The following is an 18297-nucleotide window of genomic DNA, read 5'->3' as shown; positions in this document are numbered from 1 at the left end:
TAAAAATTCTGATTTAATTTTTCCAGAGTGGGCCCTGGCATTTAAAAAAAAAAAAAAAACCTGCTTCAGGGGTTAATAATGTTTTATCAGGTTTGAGAACTACTTGAAACTCATTAATAAGTATTTTGTGTTCATAAACATACAACTTCAGATTTGAGCCTCCCTCTATGAAATTGGGAGAATAAATACTGGTAAAATAAACTATCAGAAGATCTTTTTTATTTCTTTATGTTCTCTTTATGTGTGATAATTATCAAACTGGTCTCAGCTTCAAAACCACCCTTTCTTACTCTGCTGTGTGAAGCTGGTGCTGAAACCTTGGACGCGATGGTGTCTCCCTTACCTGCTGGTTCCTGTTAGGTTCTGCCAGTAGGGGGTGCCACAGGGAGACTAGAAGGTTGGAAGTGGAGGAAGAAATTTTTTGATACTATACATTTCTTCACCTAAAGGCCGAAGTTTGTCACAATTGAAGCAGCCAATTCCAAGTTACAGTTTTTCCCGCAATAGCAAAACCAGTCTCATTAGAGACATCCTCCTCAGAGCTCTGAATCCCAATTCCTTAGGGTCCTTCCTCTGACACTCCAATAATATCTGAATTTTGTTCCCTTTGCAGAGATTCGAGTCAGAGTCCCACTGGACCCCTTCTCCAAGATTCTAAAGGTTAGTAGTTTCAACTTTGTCCTTTTGTTCTCCAGGCCCTGGGTTAGCATCTGCTTCCTGCAGTTACTGCTTCCAGATACCTCAGTGTTTCTTTTTAACGTTTCATTTCTCTAATACCTGGTTAACACTTATTTATATTTAATTCTCTGTTATCATAGCTGTGTGACCTCTACATCCAGACTGGATTGTGACTAACAAGTAGGACTGAATCACTGGCTAATTAAAATGTCTAAGGCATATTTTGGGCTATATTTCAGTTTCTAAAAGAGTCCTTAGAGTTATGGGAAGAAAGGGTTAAGTGGCCTTCTGATGTTGATCCCAAAGGCACAAATTTCAATTCTTTGGTTAAAAAAATGAAACAAAACAAATCCTCATTTTTAATAGTGATCTCATTCTAGCCACACATTCATATATTCTTGAATTGCCTGGTGAGGTTCTTCAGTGAAGACCAGGCAGGGTAATGAGTGACATGTTATAATAAGGGCGTAGTGGAAGAAGAAAACATGATGAAGAGATTATAGTATTAGAAAAGGAATAAGTACTGTGGGCTATTTCTAAATGTATTTCTGAACGTGTAATTTCTATTTGATTATTTCTCCTTCTAAAACAGTAAAATAGTTATTCTTGTCCTACTTACATGATGTGTTTTTTGACAGAAATAAGAAATCATCTAACTAAAAATATTTTGAGAGTTAAGAATTGTTACATTAATAAAATATTTAAGTGTATATAATTAAAAAAATTAAATTGTATAAGAAAGTGTCTAGGCACATTATTAAACTTTCATTGACTATGTTCGTTCCCTCTCACCTCAAGTGCAGGGATTACAAATACAGTCTTATTTATCATCTCTCCATACTCAAATGCAGATAGACATACGTATTTTGAACCATTAGTATAGCATAAATTCCCATTTGAAATGCTAGTCTCTGGAAGTTAGGTACTTTGCCTCAACTTCTTACTCTTATCCTTGAATAATACTGATACCCTTGATATCAGGGAAAGAGTCATAATCACTGATACCAAGAACTGAGTGGGGGCTCATGAATTTGTATAGCAGTTTCAAGGAAATGACTAAAAAGATATGCAAATATTTAGATCCAAAATTAAATACAAAAATAATAAACTTTGAAATACTTTGTAATGTACATGGCAGATAATAAACATTTTAAAAAGATTAAAGATGGTCACTTCTAATATTTAAAGAAATATTCACATGACAGCATGCTAGTTTTAACTCTCTCATCAAGGTTGGAGAGGTGGAAGAATATACAGACATCTAAGGACGTGAACCTAAAGTGCCAATTGTCCAATCAAGACACTATTATCTTGGTTCTCTGATTTTGAGGAAAAAGCCTCTTCTTTTTGTCTTACAAAAATAAATCATGGACTATATATTGTCCAATGATTCTGTGACATCTTTGAGAGTTTGAGACTAAACATTTAGAGACTGCTTCTGGACACACTTTTACCTCCTTTTTGCTTCTGAGAATTGGCTCTTGTTATCTGCAGTGGATATGAGCTGTGGCTGCACCAACTGGCACGAAAGAAGGCTCATGGGGAAATATATAGAAACTTTCCATTTGGGGCACAAATTCTACCTCTTTGCCAGATTTTGTGCCAAGAAAAAAAAATATGAAAGCACTCTTATCTATATAGCACACCAAATATAGGGACGGTTCTTCCTAAGCATAGCAGAAAACATTATTCATTGACTCTGTGATAATCCCGGGCTTGCCTGAAAACCAACCTTTATAGCCGGAGGGGCACACTTGAGTGAGAATCAACTCTTTCTAAACAAGAAGCATTGACAATAGAATACGACACCTGACATTCTTGGTCCTTCCTGCCAGGCAGATCTGAAAACCCTGCTGCTGCCCTCCTCTTGTCCACGTTACCTTCTGTCTCCATTCTGCAGAGGCATTGATAGCAGCGAGCCTCAGTTACTGCAGTTGTCTTGGCACAAACCCTCAGATATGCTGTTCTCTGGCTGCTCACTCTGACTATTGGCAGACAGGATGAACAGGCTGCAGAATCAACCCCATTAGTGTCAACCTAATCCCCTGTAATGAGATCCACACTGGCCAAGATTAGGCACCATTCCCCATCCCCACCCTCCTGTAGTATGTCAGCCCAGCACAAAATCGAGCAGTTAATAGAAGGGATGATAGCATTGTGTTTGCCGCCACCTTTTGAGGAAAACCAGAACAATGCCTTTGGGAATTGGGTGTTGTACATGTAAAAACTGAGAAAAATCTTAATTTTTTATAGTGAAAGGAGATTATTGAGATATGTTCACATGAATATTTCTAGATGTATCTTTTTTAGAACAATGCTGTTGGTGCCACTGCTATTACAGGACCAGTATTCAAGAGAAAATATAAGCTTTTTGAGCAGGATTGTCTATGTGTGTGTGTGTGTGTGTGTGTGTGAGAGAGAGAGAGAGAGAGAGAGAGAAATACAGAGAGAGAGAGAAAGAAGGGAAGAAATGGAGAGAAACAGAAAGAATGAGGATGGTGATGACTTGTATCACATTTTCATTAGGGGAGGGACAGGTAGAAATTTAATTAATGTTTGCTGGGGGTGGAGGCTTTGACACTGACAAGAAATAGCATGAGATTTCTGATTATTAAAAGTCCTTAGAATGTCTTACTAGGTGAGAAATAAAGTTTTAGATTAAGTTCTGTTTCAAAAAAAGAGGATGATCTTGATGAACTTTTGCAGCCCCTTACCATAAAGTTAAAATTGCCTTTTATAGCTCAATGGACTTCTTTGCCCACTTTTTCTGCCTTTCCAGTTCAGGTCATTTTGAACATCAGAATACACCGGGACACACAGAACCTGTGTTTTCGGAAATAATACAGAGCAGCCAAAGTCTAAATATCAGTAGAAAAACAATAAATCACTTTGAATGTTGTTCACCAATGACAATGGCCTTGTACTCCAAGACATAATGGACATTGAACAACAGAGAGAAGCATCAGAAGATGAACAGCTTGTCTCTGCAATCTTTAGCAATGTCAACATGGCTACTGACAGTCATAAGCCCTTGAAATTTCCAAGTTCTGTTGATGGAGCTATGATCCTTACTGATACACTCCAGTAAACCTCGGACCCCTTCTGGTTCAGCTGCTCCTTGACGCAGCACCTGTGCATGTACCTGTGGGCCTGAAAATAGCAACGGCAAAAACTACATGGAAATCGAAAGCAAACCCTGTTGTTTTCACAGTTCATGTTTCCATCGCACTCCTTGTAAGGACACCCACTTAACATACTTTCCCTGATTTTATAGGTAGCTGCAGCATTGGGTTCTTATTTCTTTCCATATGAGGGTTTTTTCCCTTCAAGAATTTAAAGTTTTAGAGAGCTGAGTCATATTTGCCTATATTTTCAGGATATGTGGGCCTCTATGAAAGCTTTATATAATAAAGGTTTTCAATGGGGAAATATAGGGAAAAGTGGACAGACTAAAGTTGCTGTAATTAAAAGTAATTAAGATCCTCAGTGGGAGACTTGGGAGCTCAGAAGGAAGAGCCACAGAATATACCTGAAACAGTCTCCATTTATCTTCCAATCCCTATCTATAGTTATTAAAACCAGGCAGAGTATGAGGAGAATTCTTGATCTTTGTGAGGACTATGCTCAGTTTGGACCCTCAGGGAGGAACCAAAGATCCTGTTTGTTAGCTTTTGTCCCTGGAGTTTAGAATCATTTATATCAACTATGGCTCCAATCCAATTCAGGTCATATTGGACAAATGGGAAACAATGGATATGAAGGATGTTTTAATTCGTAACAGAACTGCCCCTTTTGAGCATGAATATGAGCAAAATAAGTAAGATTTTACTAGAGACTTCTATTTCCAACTTCAGCAGCCATTTCTTTTTATAAAAATGTCGCATTGTCCATCTGGATTTTAGGTTTGTGATAAGAACTATGCCAAGGAATCTTGGGCTCATGAGCCAAACCAGATTATACCTTCCTCTGCCTTCAACAAAACCTCCATCTCAAACATGAATTATGGTGAAATGAGTTAATAATAATATATACTTCAGCAAGAAAGTAAAAAACTTTGAAACTCAACAGTTATTCCTGAATCTTTGGGCTCCTCTAGCTTGTCCTTCCCTACCTTTCTCTCTAATACCATTATATTTGCACCCAGAACTTCAGAACAGCGCAGATGTCCCTTGAGTCATCCCCTAAATGACATTCAGGAGGCAGAGTTAGTTTTAGACACTGCAGAAGCCTGGCAAGTATTGTTATGCTGAGAGAAAGCAATAAAAAAATGTATAACTCTACCCTTCTTTCAGACAGTTTTAGTACTTTCTATGACATCATAAATGCAGAGTTGAGAAACAATGTATTTGAATAATCTAATCTGAAAGAACATTATAAAATACTTCATGGCCATCTTTGGCCATATAGATCTGTAATTAAGGGGAATTTAGACCACAGACATTTCTGACTTCTTATTGTATATATTATTTAACCACAATGATAATTCATTCCCTTTCTTGTGTTTAGTATGATTATTTTAAAGATTCTTTCATGTTGTTGGCTGAATTAATAGTTAATTTTGTAAATAGCTCAGTAGTATTTGCACTGCATCTCTGATGAAAAATAAGTTTCTGTGAGTTCTATTTCTGAATTCTCTATTTGGGTGTATTGAATTATTTTCAGTCCTTATATCAATACGTCATAATTACAATACCTTTTTAGAAATTCTTGAAATCAGGCAATGAAAATCCTTCAAATATATTATTTTTTAAAAATGTTTTTCCAGTTAGAAGATAAATAAGTTCTGGGATGTAATGCACATCATGTTGATTATAGTTACCACTACTGTATTGTATATTAGAAAGTCACTGAGAGTAGATCTTAAAAGTTTTCAACATACACATACAGATTGTAACTATGTGAGATGATGTATGTGTTAACTAACCTTATTGTGGTGATCATTTTGTATCATATACTTATATTAAATCATCATATTGCATACCTGAAACTTATGCAATGTTATACATCAATTTTATCTCAATAAAGCTGGGGACATTTTTAAAAAGTGATTTTGTTTATGTAAGATCTTTGCATTTCTATATAAACTTTGAATTAGTTTCTAAATTGCTACCAAATTTTTATTAGGCTTTTGATTGGGACTATATCAAAACATATGAATCAATTTGGGGAAATTGATATCTCAACAATACTGAGTCTTAAAATCCATGAACATGGTATATTTATCCATTTATTTGAGCCTCTTTTAATTTCTCTTTACAGAGTTTTGTGGTTTTTAGCATAGAGGCTGTGCTTGACATTCATTAAATCTATTCTTAAGTGTTTTTATGTTAGCTTGTGAATTTCCTTTTTCTCAGGCATCACAGTCTTGGGCTGTCTGTTCTCCACTATATGTAAAACAGTTCCCTCATCTATTTTGTCTAGTGTCTTATTTGTCTATTCCAGTAGGTTAAGTCTGACACCAGTTACTTCCTCATGAGCAGGAATGAAAATGCTAGAATAATCCTTTTGAAAGAGAAAATACTTTATGTCTTCCTCTTTTCAAAACCTTGCTGTGGACCCCCATTTCAACTACAGTGAAAGGTCTTACAAGTCTCTAGGGTCCTACACAATTCACATACTATCCCTCCAAGCCAATTGATTACCTCTCTTCCTGTTGTGGCTGCCATTCCAGTTACATTAGCCTCCTTTTTTTTCCTCAAACTTTCCAGGCAAAATCCAATGGGTCCTTTGCTCAGATGTCCTTTCTGCCTCTAATAATCTTGCACAGATATCTGTTTGGTTGATTCTTCCTCCTCCTTCAAATCTGTACATATATCTCATCTTCCCAGTGGGGTCTACCCTGATCACCCTACTTAATACTGGAATCTGGTCTTTCTTCTGCCTGGATATACCAATCCCTCTTACCTTATTCCATTTCTTTTGTTTTTGTCAGTAATATTTGTCACCTTCTAATGTACTTGTAACTCACTTTTTTTTTAAATGTTTGTTCTTTATTGTCTTTCTTAGTTTAGCATAACTTCCAATGCCGTACCTACACTTAGTAGACCTTTTACTGTATTACTGCTCATACACAAGTGCCAGTTTCTGCATCTTTTGGCTTGATAACTTCCCTCTGGATTTGTAGAAGATTGTTCTATGTGTGGCAGACTGAACGTGTGGAGAAATTAACTCACCAAAAGCAGCTCTCAACCAACTCACATGAGTTACTCCACGACTATGACAGCTCTCTCAGGCCTTTTGTGCATAATTCCCAAAGCTGTGTTTAATTTTTATTTCCCAGAGTTTCTGTACAATACTAAGTGGCAATCTCTCACCATGGTAATTGACATAACAATATATCATTGATTGGTTGCCTTTATATCCCTAATTCAGTTGCCTACTATTATACTTTCCAAAACTCCAACTCCTAAATAAATTATTTGAATTCAAATTCAGGATACGCTTTTGAGAAAACCCAAACTAAGATATCAACTAGAGTGTAAGTTTCATGAAGGCAAAGATTTTTTCTTTTATTACTATTATTATTATTATTTTAATTGATGTATCTCAGATCCCTATAATAGCACCAAGTACAGAAAAGGTGGACAAATATTTGTGGAAGGAATTAATGAACTTAATAAATACTTTCCAGAAACATTCTTTAGTAATGATATTCATAAAAAGTGTCTGAGTTTTCATTCATTATGTTTAGAATTCTGAGTGTCAGTTTTGGAAATGTAAAATAAACCTCATTGCTATGTGAATTTTAAGATTTTTTTAATAATTAAAAAATATTTCTTTAATAATTAGAAATTTTGTATTTCTGAAGTTTTCTTGTGGTTATCTATATTTATTTTATGAATTGGTTTGTTCTTCGTAGTTGGGCGGAGACAAAATATTTTTAATATATGCTTTTTTTGCAAGTGTTTTTCCTTGTTTTTTTAAATCTTCCAATATATTTTATATCTAGAAATTTTATGTTTATGTCATTGGATCAATTGATCTCTTTTTGAGACTATTCCTCTTATGGACTCAAAATATTAAGTTATGTTTTCTTCCAATAGTTTATGTCTTTTTAAATTATGTTCACTCTTTTTTTTTTTTAAGGTTTTATTTATTTATTTGAGAGAGAGAGAGAGCATGAGCCAGGGGTGGGGGGGTGGAGGGGGATGGGGTGGGGAGGAGGAGCAGAGGGAGAGGAAGAGGAAGAAGCAGACTCCTCACTGAGCAGGAAGCCCGACAGGCGGCTCCATCCCGGGACCCAAGGCAGACGATCAACTGACTCAGCCACCCAGGTGCCGCAAATTACGTTCACTCTTAATTTTACCCAGAATCTATTTATATTTCAGATGGCTGTTTCCCCTTCAGTATAGATAACTAATTACCACAGCACTGTTTCTTGAATATATTGAATTGTATTTTGAAGAATGAATAGGGTTTAACTATGAGGACAGGGAAGGGAAAGAATTTTCAGCAAATGTAATCACGTGGTAGAAGACAAAAGTACAATTAAAAAATAGTGGAATCTAAGACCTATAAATAATTTAGCACATGACTGGAAAAATTAGTTTGGAACTCTATACTTAGTTCTGGATCCCATTTCTATTATACTACTATGTCTTTTAAATGAGCAGATGGTGCCTGTGGCAGAGATAGTAATGCTCACCAAGTAGTCCACGTGCTCCCCTACATATCCTAGCCTCCCTTGCAATTATGTTTAAGCCATGTGATTGGTTCTGTACAAAGAACTGTGCGTGGAAATTATGTCAGTCCTGTCTGGGCTGATGCAGTAAAATGTATGTGCCTATTCTATTCACATTTTCTCTTTCTGTGAAACTGTCAGAGGAAGTGTGTTGAAAATGCTAGTTGAGATGGCAGAAGCTTCATCAGCCTAGAACTGTATAAGCATAGTCTCTAGACAATCTGTGTGGGACATTTAATGAGTGTGAAAAATAAGCCTTTATTGTATTTGATTTCTAAAATATAGGAGATAACTTTCTGCAGCATCGCTTACTTTGTCTTGACTAAAACTGTATCTAAAACCACAAAATTAAATGGAACTCATTATCATTCATTCCAAACCTATTGCTCCATCAAAATTTCTAATTTCTGTTAATGGTGGTCTGGTTCCTTAGCTTCATAGGAATGGTCTGAGGATTAGATAAATGAATACATTTGGGACACTTGAAATTTAGTAACCTCACAGTAAGTTTTTGATATCATCATTTATATTTTTTTAGTTACTTGGGTGCAGAATCTTGGACTTGCTTTGGCTTAAGCCTTGTTTTAATTTCATTAGTTACCAATATATTTATTCTATCTCCTAGAGTTAGCATTAAATCAAGTTGACTTCTATTTCCGCTCCTGCCACCTTAGTTCAAGCTTGACTTAGTCTATTGTAATAGTCTTATAGCAGGAGTGCCTTCCATTATAAGATTAGTTTTGCTATTATAGAGGAAATACAGGCAATCAGATTTCTCTCAAACTTAAATTGTTGAGTGCTTTTCTATTGCATACTAGGGCTAAATTTTCATTTCAGTTTCTCTGCAATGGAAGCCCAACTTATACTTAGGCTTGATTGTATATCATACCCTACAGACATTTTTCTCTAGTCCTACTATATTGCTATCCTCAAAACATGTCCTATATTTTTCTGCTTGTATGCTTTATTGGGGTACAAGTGTTAGTTATTATAGCAAATATTATAAGTCTTATTTAAGTTCCAACTCAAATGATACCTCTTCCTAAGTCTTCCATGATTTTCCTAACTAGAAGAAACTTCTGCTGAATTCTTAATGTACATTGCATCTTCCTGAAATTGCTCTATATCTTTTCCACATCTAAAAGATACTACATATTTAATATAGAAACTCATCTTTAATTTTTATCACCACTTAAAATAGCATCCTAAATCTTGTGGGTTAACTATCTGTGTTTCTTGAATATAGATATGGGTAAAAGCTAACAAATGATAAGTTAGAAACCTTGCATGCTGAGTTCTGGAAAATCTAGGTTTCTTTTGCAGAATTTAATTGTTATTTATGTATTTATTTAGGGTCTATTTTTAATTCAAATAATTGAATTGAATCCAGTGCATTTTATTAATTGTTAAGTAAAACATTCAAGTTATCTGCTTTTACTTTTCTACAAGGTAACATTTATGTCATTATTGTCTTAACAGAAAATCTATGACAAGTTCAAATTTCCCTTGTAGAAAAGCCTGGATTAAAATATATTTATGAAGGCAACATGAAATAGCAAAATTAGAGAAAAATTATTAGGGATACTAAAGATAAATACTGCTATACTTTGAGAAGGAGAAGGAGATATGAAAGGTCCTCTAAAGCAACTGCAATTATGAATATTAATAAGAAGCCATGAAAGAACAAGAACTATAAATGAGTCTTTTAAAAAGTAGAGAAATATGATAAATTGTGGTACTATGGATAATCACAATTAGCAAAATGGAAAATAATTAAATAAATAAAATGCAAGCACATATAGTGATAAATGAGGTTAGACTTGTTCAAGAACTCTGTCATTAGTAGTTGGTGAGGAAAAAAACAAGGAGAGAAAGAATTTCTCTATGAAAATAAAAGATAGGCGTCTATGCCCTATTACACTTATTGAAATGGTAGTCTAACAGTGAACTATCCATAGGGATGAGAATCTACAAATAGGCAAATGTCCCTGAATCCTCCGGGATGCAACCTCTGTCGGATGACTGCCACTCAAGCAAGTACTTAGAAGATTCAGGTCATAAAGAATAACCTTTTCCTGCCTGTGTTTTCCTTTGCCTAGTGTGGCTATGAATTACACAGCAGGGAAGGGGTTTGTCCGTGCTTATTAAAGACACTCAGGATTGAACACATATGGTTTCCAATACCAAGGGTTAACTCTAGTAACTCTTTAGAATATTCCTAAGGAAATAGTGACCTACAATACCAATAATTCTTAAAAATATACCTGCAATGGTATAAATTATTAGATTCAATTCTAGATTTAAAAAAAAAATAGAAAAATTGACTGTTGGCCTAGGAAATATGGCCTAATCCCAAACTCCAGGATTTGTGTTGTGTCCATATATACCTCTGAAATAATGGAACTGTTAGTCCTGCACCTAGAGCTCTCCAAAGCTGAGCTTATTAGTGTAATCTGTGCAGAAATGAGTGTAGACTTGTCTTATTTAGTTCTTCCTATTCAAGTTAGAGGCACAGACTTAACTTAAAAGTCACAGTTATGTGCCAATATTAATAGGCCAACAATTATTGGCTTTTGGACACTGTTTGTCTTAATGCCTATTGCTTTAAGTGGCTATTTACATTTTAGAATTGTTTTGGTTTGGGAAAGATACTAGTCAAAAAATATACACAAGTTCTAAAGACACAAAATTCATAACTTCTATGCTGTTCATAGGTACTAGAAATTACTGATTTCTGGTTATTACTAAATTACATAAATCTCCTCTTAGCCTAAGCCAAGCTGCCATTTTATGGTCTCCAAGCTCTACTCTAATATTTGATACCATTTTCATGCATATTGTGAATAGCTACAATTACATATATTTACACTTTGTTCCTTCAACATTTATTGAAGAGTCTCCTATCAGGAAACACTGCTTTAAGCATTAGGTATAAAAAATTGAGTAAGATAGAAAAGGTACTTTCTAAAGACTATATTTAGTGGTGAAAAGAAGACAATAAACAAATAGATAAATACAAAATAATCAGTACAGTGCAGCGTTGGTGGTACAGTGGTGAGCATAGCTGCCTTCCAAAATAATCAGTACAATAGCTTGAATATCAAACAGGACGGTGTGCTAGAGATTAAGTGGGCAGGAAAGGCCTCCCTGAGGAGATAACATTTAAGCTGACTCCTGAATTTTGAGGAGTCAGCCATTTAAATATCCTAGGATAAGGGCCTGAGATTTGAATGAAGTTGATATATATGAAGAACAGAAAGAAGGTCAGTATAGTTAGAGTGTACTGAGTTAAGGGGCAGAGTGGTGGTGGATGTGGTCAGAAGTTGGCAGGGGTAGATCTTGAGGTGTATTGTATATACATATGTTATATTCTAAGTGGAAAGGGAAGCTTTTGTTTGGTTTCAAGCAGAGGTACAATAAAATCTGATTTACGTTTTGAGACAAAATCCTTCTGTTTGCTCTGTTGAAAATGGATTGGAAGGGGGCAAGAGTGGAAGCAGAGAGATCAATTATAAGTTTTTTTTCAAAAATCTAGATGAAAGATGAGTGGCTTGGGTGAGAACAGCAAAGATTATAAAATGTTAAGTTCATCAGAGTCACTTGAGAATAGGGCTGGGGGATGATGAACACGGTTCTTCTTTAGACATGTTAATTTTGAGATGCCTATTAGAATCCCAAATAGATATATCAAATAGATAGTTCAGCATATGAGTCTGCAGTTCAAGTAAGACCTCAAGTCTGAATGCATACATTTAGGGGTCAAAGGTGCATCAATATACTTAAAGCCATGGGCTAAATGAAATTGTCAAGGAAGACTTGGAGAAACAGGTTCTAGGTCTTATCTGTGAACAGTGAGAAGTCTAGCGGAAGCAGAGAAGTCAGAATAGGAGACTGAGAAATGATAGCCAGTAAAGAAGGAAGAGAACTAGGAAAGGTATCTTGGATATCTGGAGGGAAAAACAAAAGAAAACAAACAAAGCTTCAAGAAAGAAAGGATAGCCAGAAGTGTCAAATATTGTTGAGTGGCCAAATAATATAAACACAGAGAAGCAATCCTAGGACAAATGAAGAGGGAAGAGGGGTGGCAATTATAGGAGGACATGGGGTCCAGAGAGAGTTGATTTTATTCAAGATTGTTTTCATGCTGTTGACAATTCTGCCATAGAGGTAAATTGCTGCTTCAGAAAAGAGAATCTTCACAGAGTTTAAATTTTAGAGAGTGCATCTAATCCCAGGAAATTGGGATTTCTTTTGGCTGAATTGATAATTTTGAGCTTGTGCAATGCAAAATTAAGAACAAAACTCAGAACTGTCCAGCACAGTATTAATCCTGTAACAACTAACCCGAAAAAGCCAGCCAATGTGATTCATTACATTTCTACAATAATAAGCACTATGAATGTGGTTGGCATTGATTAATTTATCATCCCACAGAGCGTTAATTTTGTGGAATTAATAGTCAAAATTGTGCTAATTTAATATTATTTAATTAGAAATAGTAATACAGTCAGGATAGAAGTTTTGGGTTTGAATATAGTTTAAAGAATATCTAGTTCTATTATCTCATATTATAATAGGTGGAAACTTGGCTATAAATTGCCCAAAGCCACACAAAGTAGCTGTAGGTGGTAGAAAGGTTGTGGAAACATGATTTTCATATATGCTATCTTTTTAACCTTACTTAATAAATATGTAGAGTTAATGGAGTATGGTGATTCACATCTGAGGAGTCTTCTAAATTTCCAAGTATTTCTTTGGAAAACATGTTTTTGTTTTACTCTAAAGAATAAAAGTGTGTTTGTTTATGTGTGTGTGTGTGTATCACACACATAACCATACATATAGCTTAAGTTTTTCATCTTCTTCAATGTTCTTATAATGTATTTTCAGAACGTGTCTTCAGAAATGTAAATGATTGTTAGGGAGTAGTAGCAATATTTAATAACTGCCTTTTGAAGTAGTATCTGTACTCATCAGTCCTATTTTTTAGAGCAGCCATTTATTGAACACTGCTTTCATGCTACACTCTGTATACATTACCTGGAAACTTGACAGTAGTCAGCAAGGTAAGTATTATTTTGCAATATTACAGATTCAGGAAATAGAAATCTAGAGATTTGAAATAACTATCTGAAGCTCACTCACATTCATTGTTGGTTGCTGAATCTAGATTAGAATGTGCATATGTCTGATTTGAAAAATCCCAATTTTTTCTTCTGAAACTCACCACCTTTGTCAATGACTGAATTTCCAACTGCAAAAGATCATGTAGTAGTACATAAGTGCCCTTAGATATGGGTCACTTTAAAATAATTTTTGTTCTGAGAGAAAATGATATAAGGGAGGAACTAAATTATAAAATTCTAGCATCTTAGAACTGCCATAACATTAATTTGTTGGAAAGTGGTATAATATGATAAAATGTCATATCTGGGTTTGTGTCCTTGCTTAGCAACTTAACATGTGTGTAATTTTAGGCAAATTGCTTTAACTCTGAATCTGAGTTCTTCATCAGCAAAAGTTTGTTATAATAACAACTTCAGAGTTTGTGAAGTTTAAATTACACATATTTTGACAGTGCATAAGGGCATAATGTGCTATTCCTCAAAACTTGAGGATGAGGTTACATTTTGAGAATAAAATTATGGACAATCCACATATAAGTAAGATTTATCAGAGGAAATGAAAATGCCTATATAACAATAATTTAATGGTTAAGCATACTGGAAAATTTAAATTCTAATCAAGTTGTAGACTCTCCAGTTTTTAGCCCTTGTTTCACAGAAAAAAAAAGATGAGAGAAAGCATCCACAGAATTATTTGAACCATTAAAATAGGAAGAATTTATTTTTATTTTTTTTCCAGGATAGTCCATAAAAATGGGTTTGAATATTCTGGGCATTGAAGATGTGTAGATTGTTGAGAAGTAGGGCTAGATAACAAGGCTTCATTGTAATTGAGTAAAATAACTAAGATTTTCTTTTTTTTTGAAGATTTTATTTATTTATTTGACAGAGACACAGCGAGAGAGGGAACACAAGCAGGGGGAGTGGGAGAGGGAGAAGCAGGTTTCCCGCCAAGCAGGGAGCCCGATGCGGGGCTCGATCCCAGGACCCTGTGATCATGACCTGAGCTGAAGGCAACCGCTTAACGACTGAGCCACCCAAGCGCCCCCATGACTGGCTTTTTTTTTTTTTTTTTAAAGATTTTATTTATTTATTTGACAGAGAGAGACACAGTGAGAGAGGGGAACACAAGCAGGGGGAGTGGGAGAGGGAGAAGCAGGCTTCCCGCCGAGCAGGGAGCCCGATGCGGGGCTCGATCCCAGGACCCTGGGATCACGACCTGAGCCGAAGGCAGACGCTTAACGACTGAGCCACCCAGGCGCCCCGTGGCTTTTTTTTTTTTAATTTACCATAATTATTTTCAGATTTTCCATGTTGCATATATAAGTACTTCATTTTTTAAATATAATAGAGTAATAGTCCATTGTACAGATTTACTACAATGTTTTTATCCATTTGTCTCTTGGTGGATACTTGTGTTGTTTTCAGTTTTTGACCATTACAAACAGCCTTCATGAAAATTTATGCACAAGTTTTTGTATGCTCTTATACTTTCACTTTTCTTGTTAAATGCCTAGCAATGAAAATACTGAGTTTTAGGTAGGTATATATTTAACATTTTAACATACTTCCAAAGTGTTTTCCAAATGGGGTAGGAACATTTTACATTCTAACCAACATAGGGGAGTTCCAGTTGTCCACATCCTTACCAACATTTGGTATGATCAATATTTTAAATTTTAGCTATTTAAATAGATATATAATGGCATCTTGTGGTTTTAATTTATGTTTCTCTAATGTTTAATGGTGTTCAGCATCTTTTCATAAGCTTACTTGACATGTCATCTGTATTGAATTGTCTGTTCAAATATTTTGCCCATTTCTTTTTTTAAAATATTTTATTTATTTATTTATTTGAGAGAGAGAGAAAGAGAGTGCGAGCACTAGTGAGTGGGGAAGAGGAAGAAGGGGAGGGAGAGGGAAAGGAAGAGAGTCTCAAGCAGACTCTGTGCTGAGTGCAGAGCCTGTCACAGGGCTTGATCTCATGATCCCGAGATCATGACCTGAGCCAAAATGAAGAGTTGGTTGGCCCTTAACCAAATGAGCCACCCAGGTGCCCCTATATTGCCCATTTCTAAATTGGGTTATCTATAGTCTTATTATTGAATTTTGAGAATTATTTATATATTCTGGATAAAGTCCTTTATCAAATAGGTGGTTAGAAGATATTTCCTCCTGGTGGTGGCTTATCTTTTCATCCTCTTAACAGAATCTTTCAAAGAGAAGAAGTTTCTAAATCTATGATGTCTAATTTATCATTTTTTTATAGATGGTCCTTTTGATAGTGTACATAAGCTTAGATAAATGCCTAACACAAGTTCAAAAGACTACTATGTTTTTCCCAGATTTTTTTCTAGAAATTTGATTGTATTTTTTTAACTATGAAAATTTTGAACATATGCAATGGGAGAGAACTGCATGTATTCATCACCCTCCTTCAACAATTATCAACTCATGGCCAATCTTGTTTCATGTGTATTCCTTCCCTCTTCCCCATACTACCAAGTTATTAACATTTTTAAAGCATATTGTTGATGTATACAGAGAAGTCTACAAATCATAAGTATCTAGCCCAATACATTTTCACAAAATCAAAACATTATACTGTATGTTTTATTGTATATATGTGTATATATTCAGAATCTTAATCAAGAATTTAAATATTACCAGCTCCCCAGAAGACCACTCCTGTTCTCAAAGGAATCACTATCCTTCCAAATACCATGCATGAATTTTGTCTATGGCTAAACTAATATGATGGAATCATATAGTATGTCCTCTCTTACGTTTCAATGATTTTGTTCACTATATGTTTATTAATTTATCTGTGGTGTTTCATATGGTAAATTGTTCATCTGATTGCTATTTAATATTTCATTGTATGAATATAACAGTTTATTGATTGATTCTGGTGTTAATGGAAATTTAGACTGTTTTCAGTTTTGGGCTCTTACATGTAGAGTTGTTCTGAATATTCTTATATATTTTGTTGTTATTGTTGATTACATATAAACATTTTTATTGGGTACATAGCTAAAGATGGAATTGCTGGCTGATTGAGTACATATATGATTAGTTTCAGTAGACACTGACAGTTTTTTTAAGTAGATGCACCAGTAATGTATGAAAGAATATTGCATCCATGCATACCATATAATATTCTGAGTAATAATTTTTAATCATCTAATTACCTTGTTATAGTAAGTATTCTTGCACCTGTAGCTAATGAAAGCAATATTGTTTAATTCTATTATTCACTTAACTGCCATTTGCACTTGTTTTCCATGAGTAATTTCTGTGAACTTGTTCAATTCTTTGGTTCAACCATTGAATTTCTAGAACGGCCAAGCTGAAGACTGGATCCTTAAATGAGGAAACTGACTAAAGCCCTTCTACTTCCTGATGTTTCAAAAGAGTGTTATTTGGTCTCCCTAGATATTTTTTGGTCTATTTCATTATAACTGCAACAGGTTTAAAACCAAAACAAAACAAAACAAAACAAAACAGAACAACAAAACAAAGTAGTATCCTAAAGCCTGGTACATAGATGCACAATAAATGTGATTCTCCTCCCTTCTATTACAGTAATCTTTTTACAATTTCCTTTAGCATTTTCATTATTGTTAACATCTAGCCTTTTATAAAAAGTGCCTCCATGGCCACGGCTTTAGTTCCATCTAGACAAAAAGTAGAAATCCATTGCCATGTAACTCTTCAAGCTTCAAAGACAAATCAATACCATATCTCTATGAAACAAGTATATTTTAACAGTGTTTTCACAAAGGACCTGACCTACCCCATCTTTATGTAAGTTTGGGACCAATCCAGATAGCAGTATAGATTTGAGTAAAATGTTCCCATGTCCAGAAATACTGGTAAAGGCTTTGAAATGATCTCATAATAATAAAAAAATAATAATCATTTTGAAAATTTGAATAACTCACTGTTACTATTGCAAATAAGCCAGGTAATGATTCATGATTTTCAGTATAGTGAACAATATTATTTGAATTGAACATAGGCTTATCTTATACTTAATTAGCTATTATTTAAAAACCATTACATGGGGTGCCTGGGTGGCTCAGTCTGTTAAGTGTCTGCCTTTGTCTCAGCTCATGATCTCAGGGTCCTGGGATCGATCCTGCATTGGGCTCCTCGCTCAGCAGGGAGTCTGCTTCTCCCTCTCCCTCTGCCTGTCGCTTCCCCTGCTTGTGCACGCTCCCCCGGTCTCTCCCTGTCCCCGTCAAGTAAATAAATAAAATCTTGAAAATAATTAAAAAAAAAAAAACATTACATTTTTGTGTGTTCATGCCTGTCTAGATTCGATATGTATTCCAGTTAACTGACAGAAGGCCAGAGAACTCAGTGAACACAGTAGCAGTATAGTGTAGTCTAGTGTTCTGTATGACTTATTACCACTTGTGAATAAATGTTTTCACACTGGATAATGAAAGGCTAAATTGATTACAGGTTATAAGCCAATTAGTTGGCCCTGAACTGATTGAGGAATACAAGAGTAGAGCAGAAGCAAACATGAGGCCTGATTTGCACATAAATAATGTAACCAAAGAGATAAAAAAGTAAAGCTACTTATTCTTTTTCTCAAGTCATTCATTAATTTATATTTAGTCCTCTACACAAACCTATTACAAAGCAAAGGGCAAATGATAGAACTTGATCCTTTGATTGATCCCAAGTAAGTATTAATTATTGCTGAGGATACTCTTAGAGGAGAAAAGGAAATTAAAAAACAAGTCCTCGGAGAGTTTATACTTCAGTTGGTCATATGTAGTATGTGTTTGTTACAGATGG

The 18297-nt window shown here is 35.0% G+C and overlaps 1 long non-coding RNA gene across 1 annotated transcript in view; it reads left to right on the top strand.

Moving 5' to 3' along the window:
- The first annotated feature begins 623 nt into the window (after positions 1–623).
- Positions 624–18297, top strand: part of LOC144381253 (uncharacterized) — a 158061-nt gene continuing 140387 nt past the window's right edge. Inside the window, exon 1 of the long non-coding RNA XR_013446144.1 lies at positions 624–660. This is a non-coding gene — a long non-coding RNA (uncharacterized LOC144381253). The remainder of the gene's footprint in view (positions 661–18297) is intronic.

The sequence above is a fragment of the Halichoerus grypus genome, chromosome 3 (assembly GCF_964656455.1).
Source record: "Halichoerus grypus chromosome 3, mHalGry1.hap1.1, whole genome shotgun sequence".
In the NCBI taxonomy this organism is placed as follows: Eukaryota; Metazoa; Chordata; class Mammalia; order Carnivora; family Phocidae; genus Halichoerus; species Halichoerus grypus.
The sequence above is the reverse complement of the archived record's forward strand: the minus strand, read 5'-3'. Positions and strand labels throughout refer to the sequence as shown.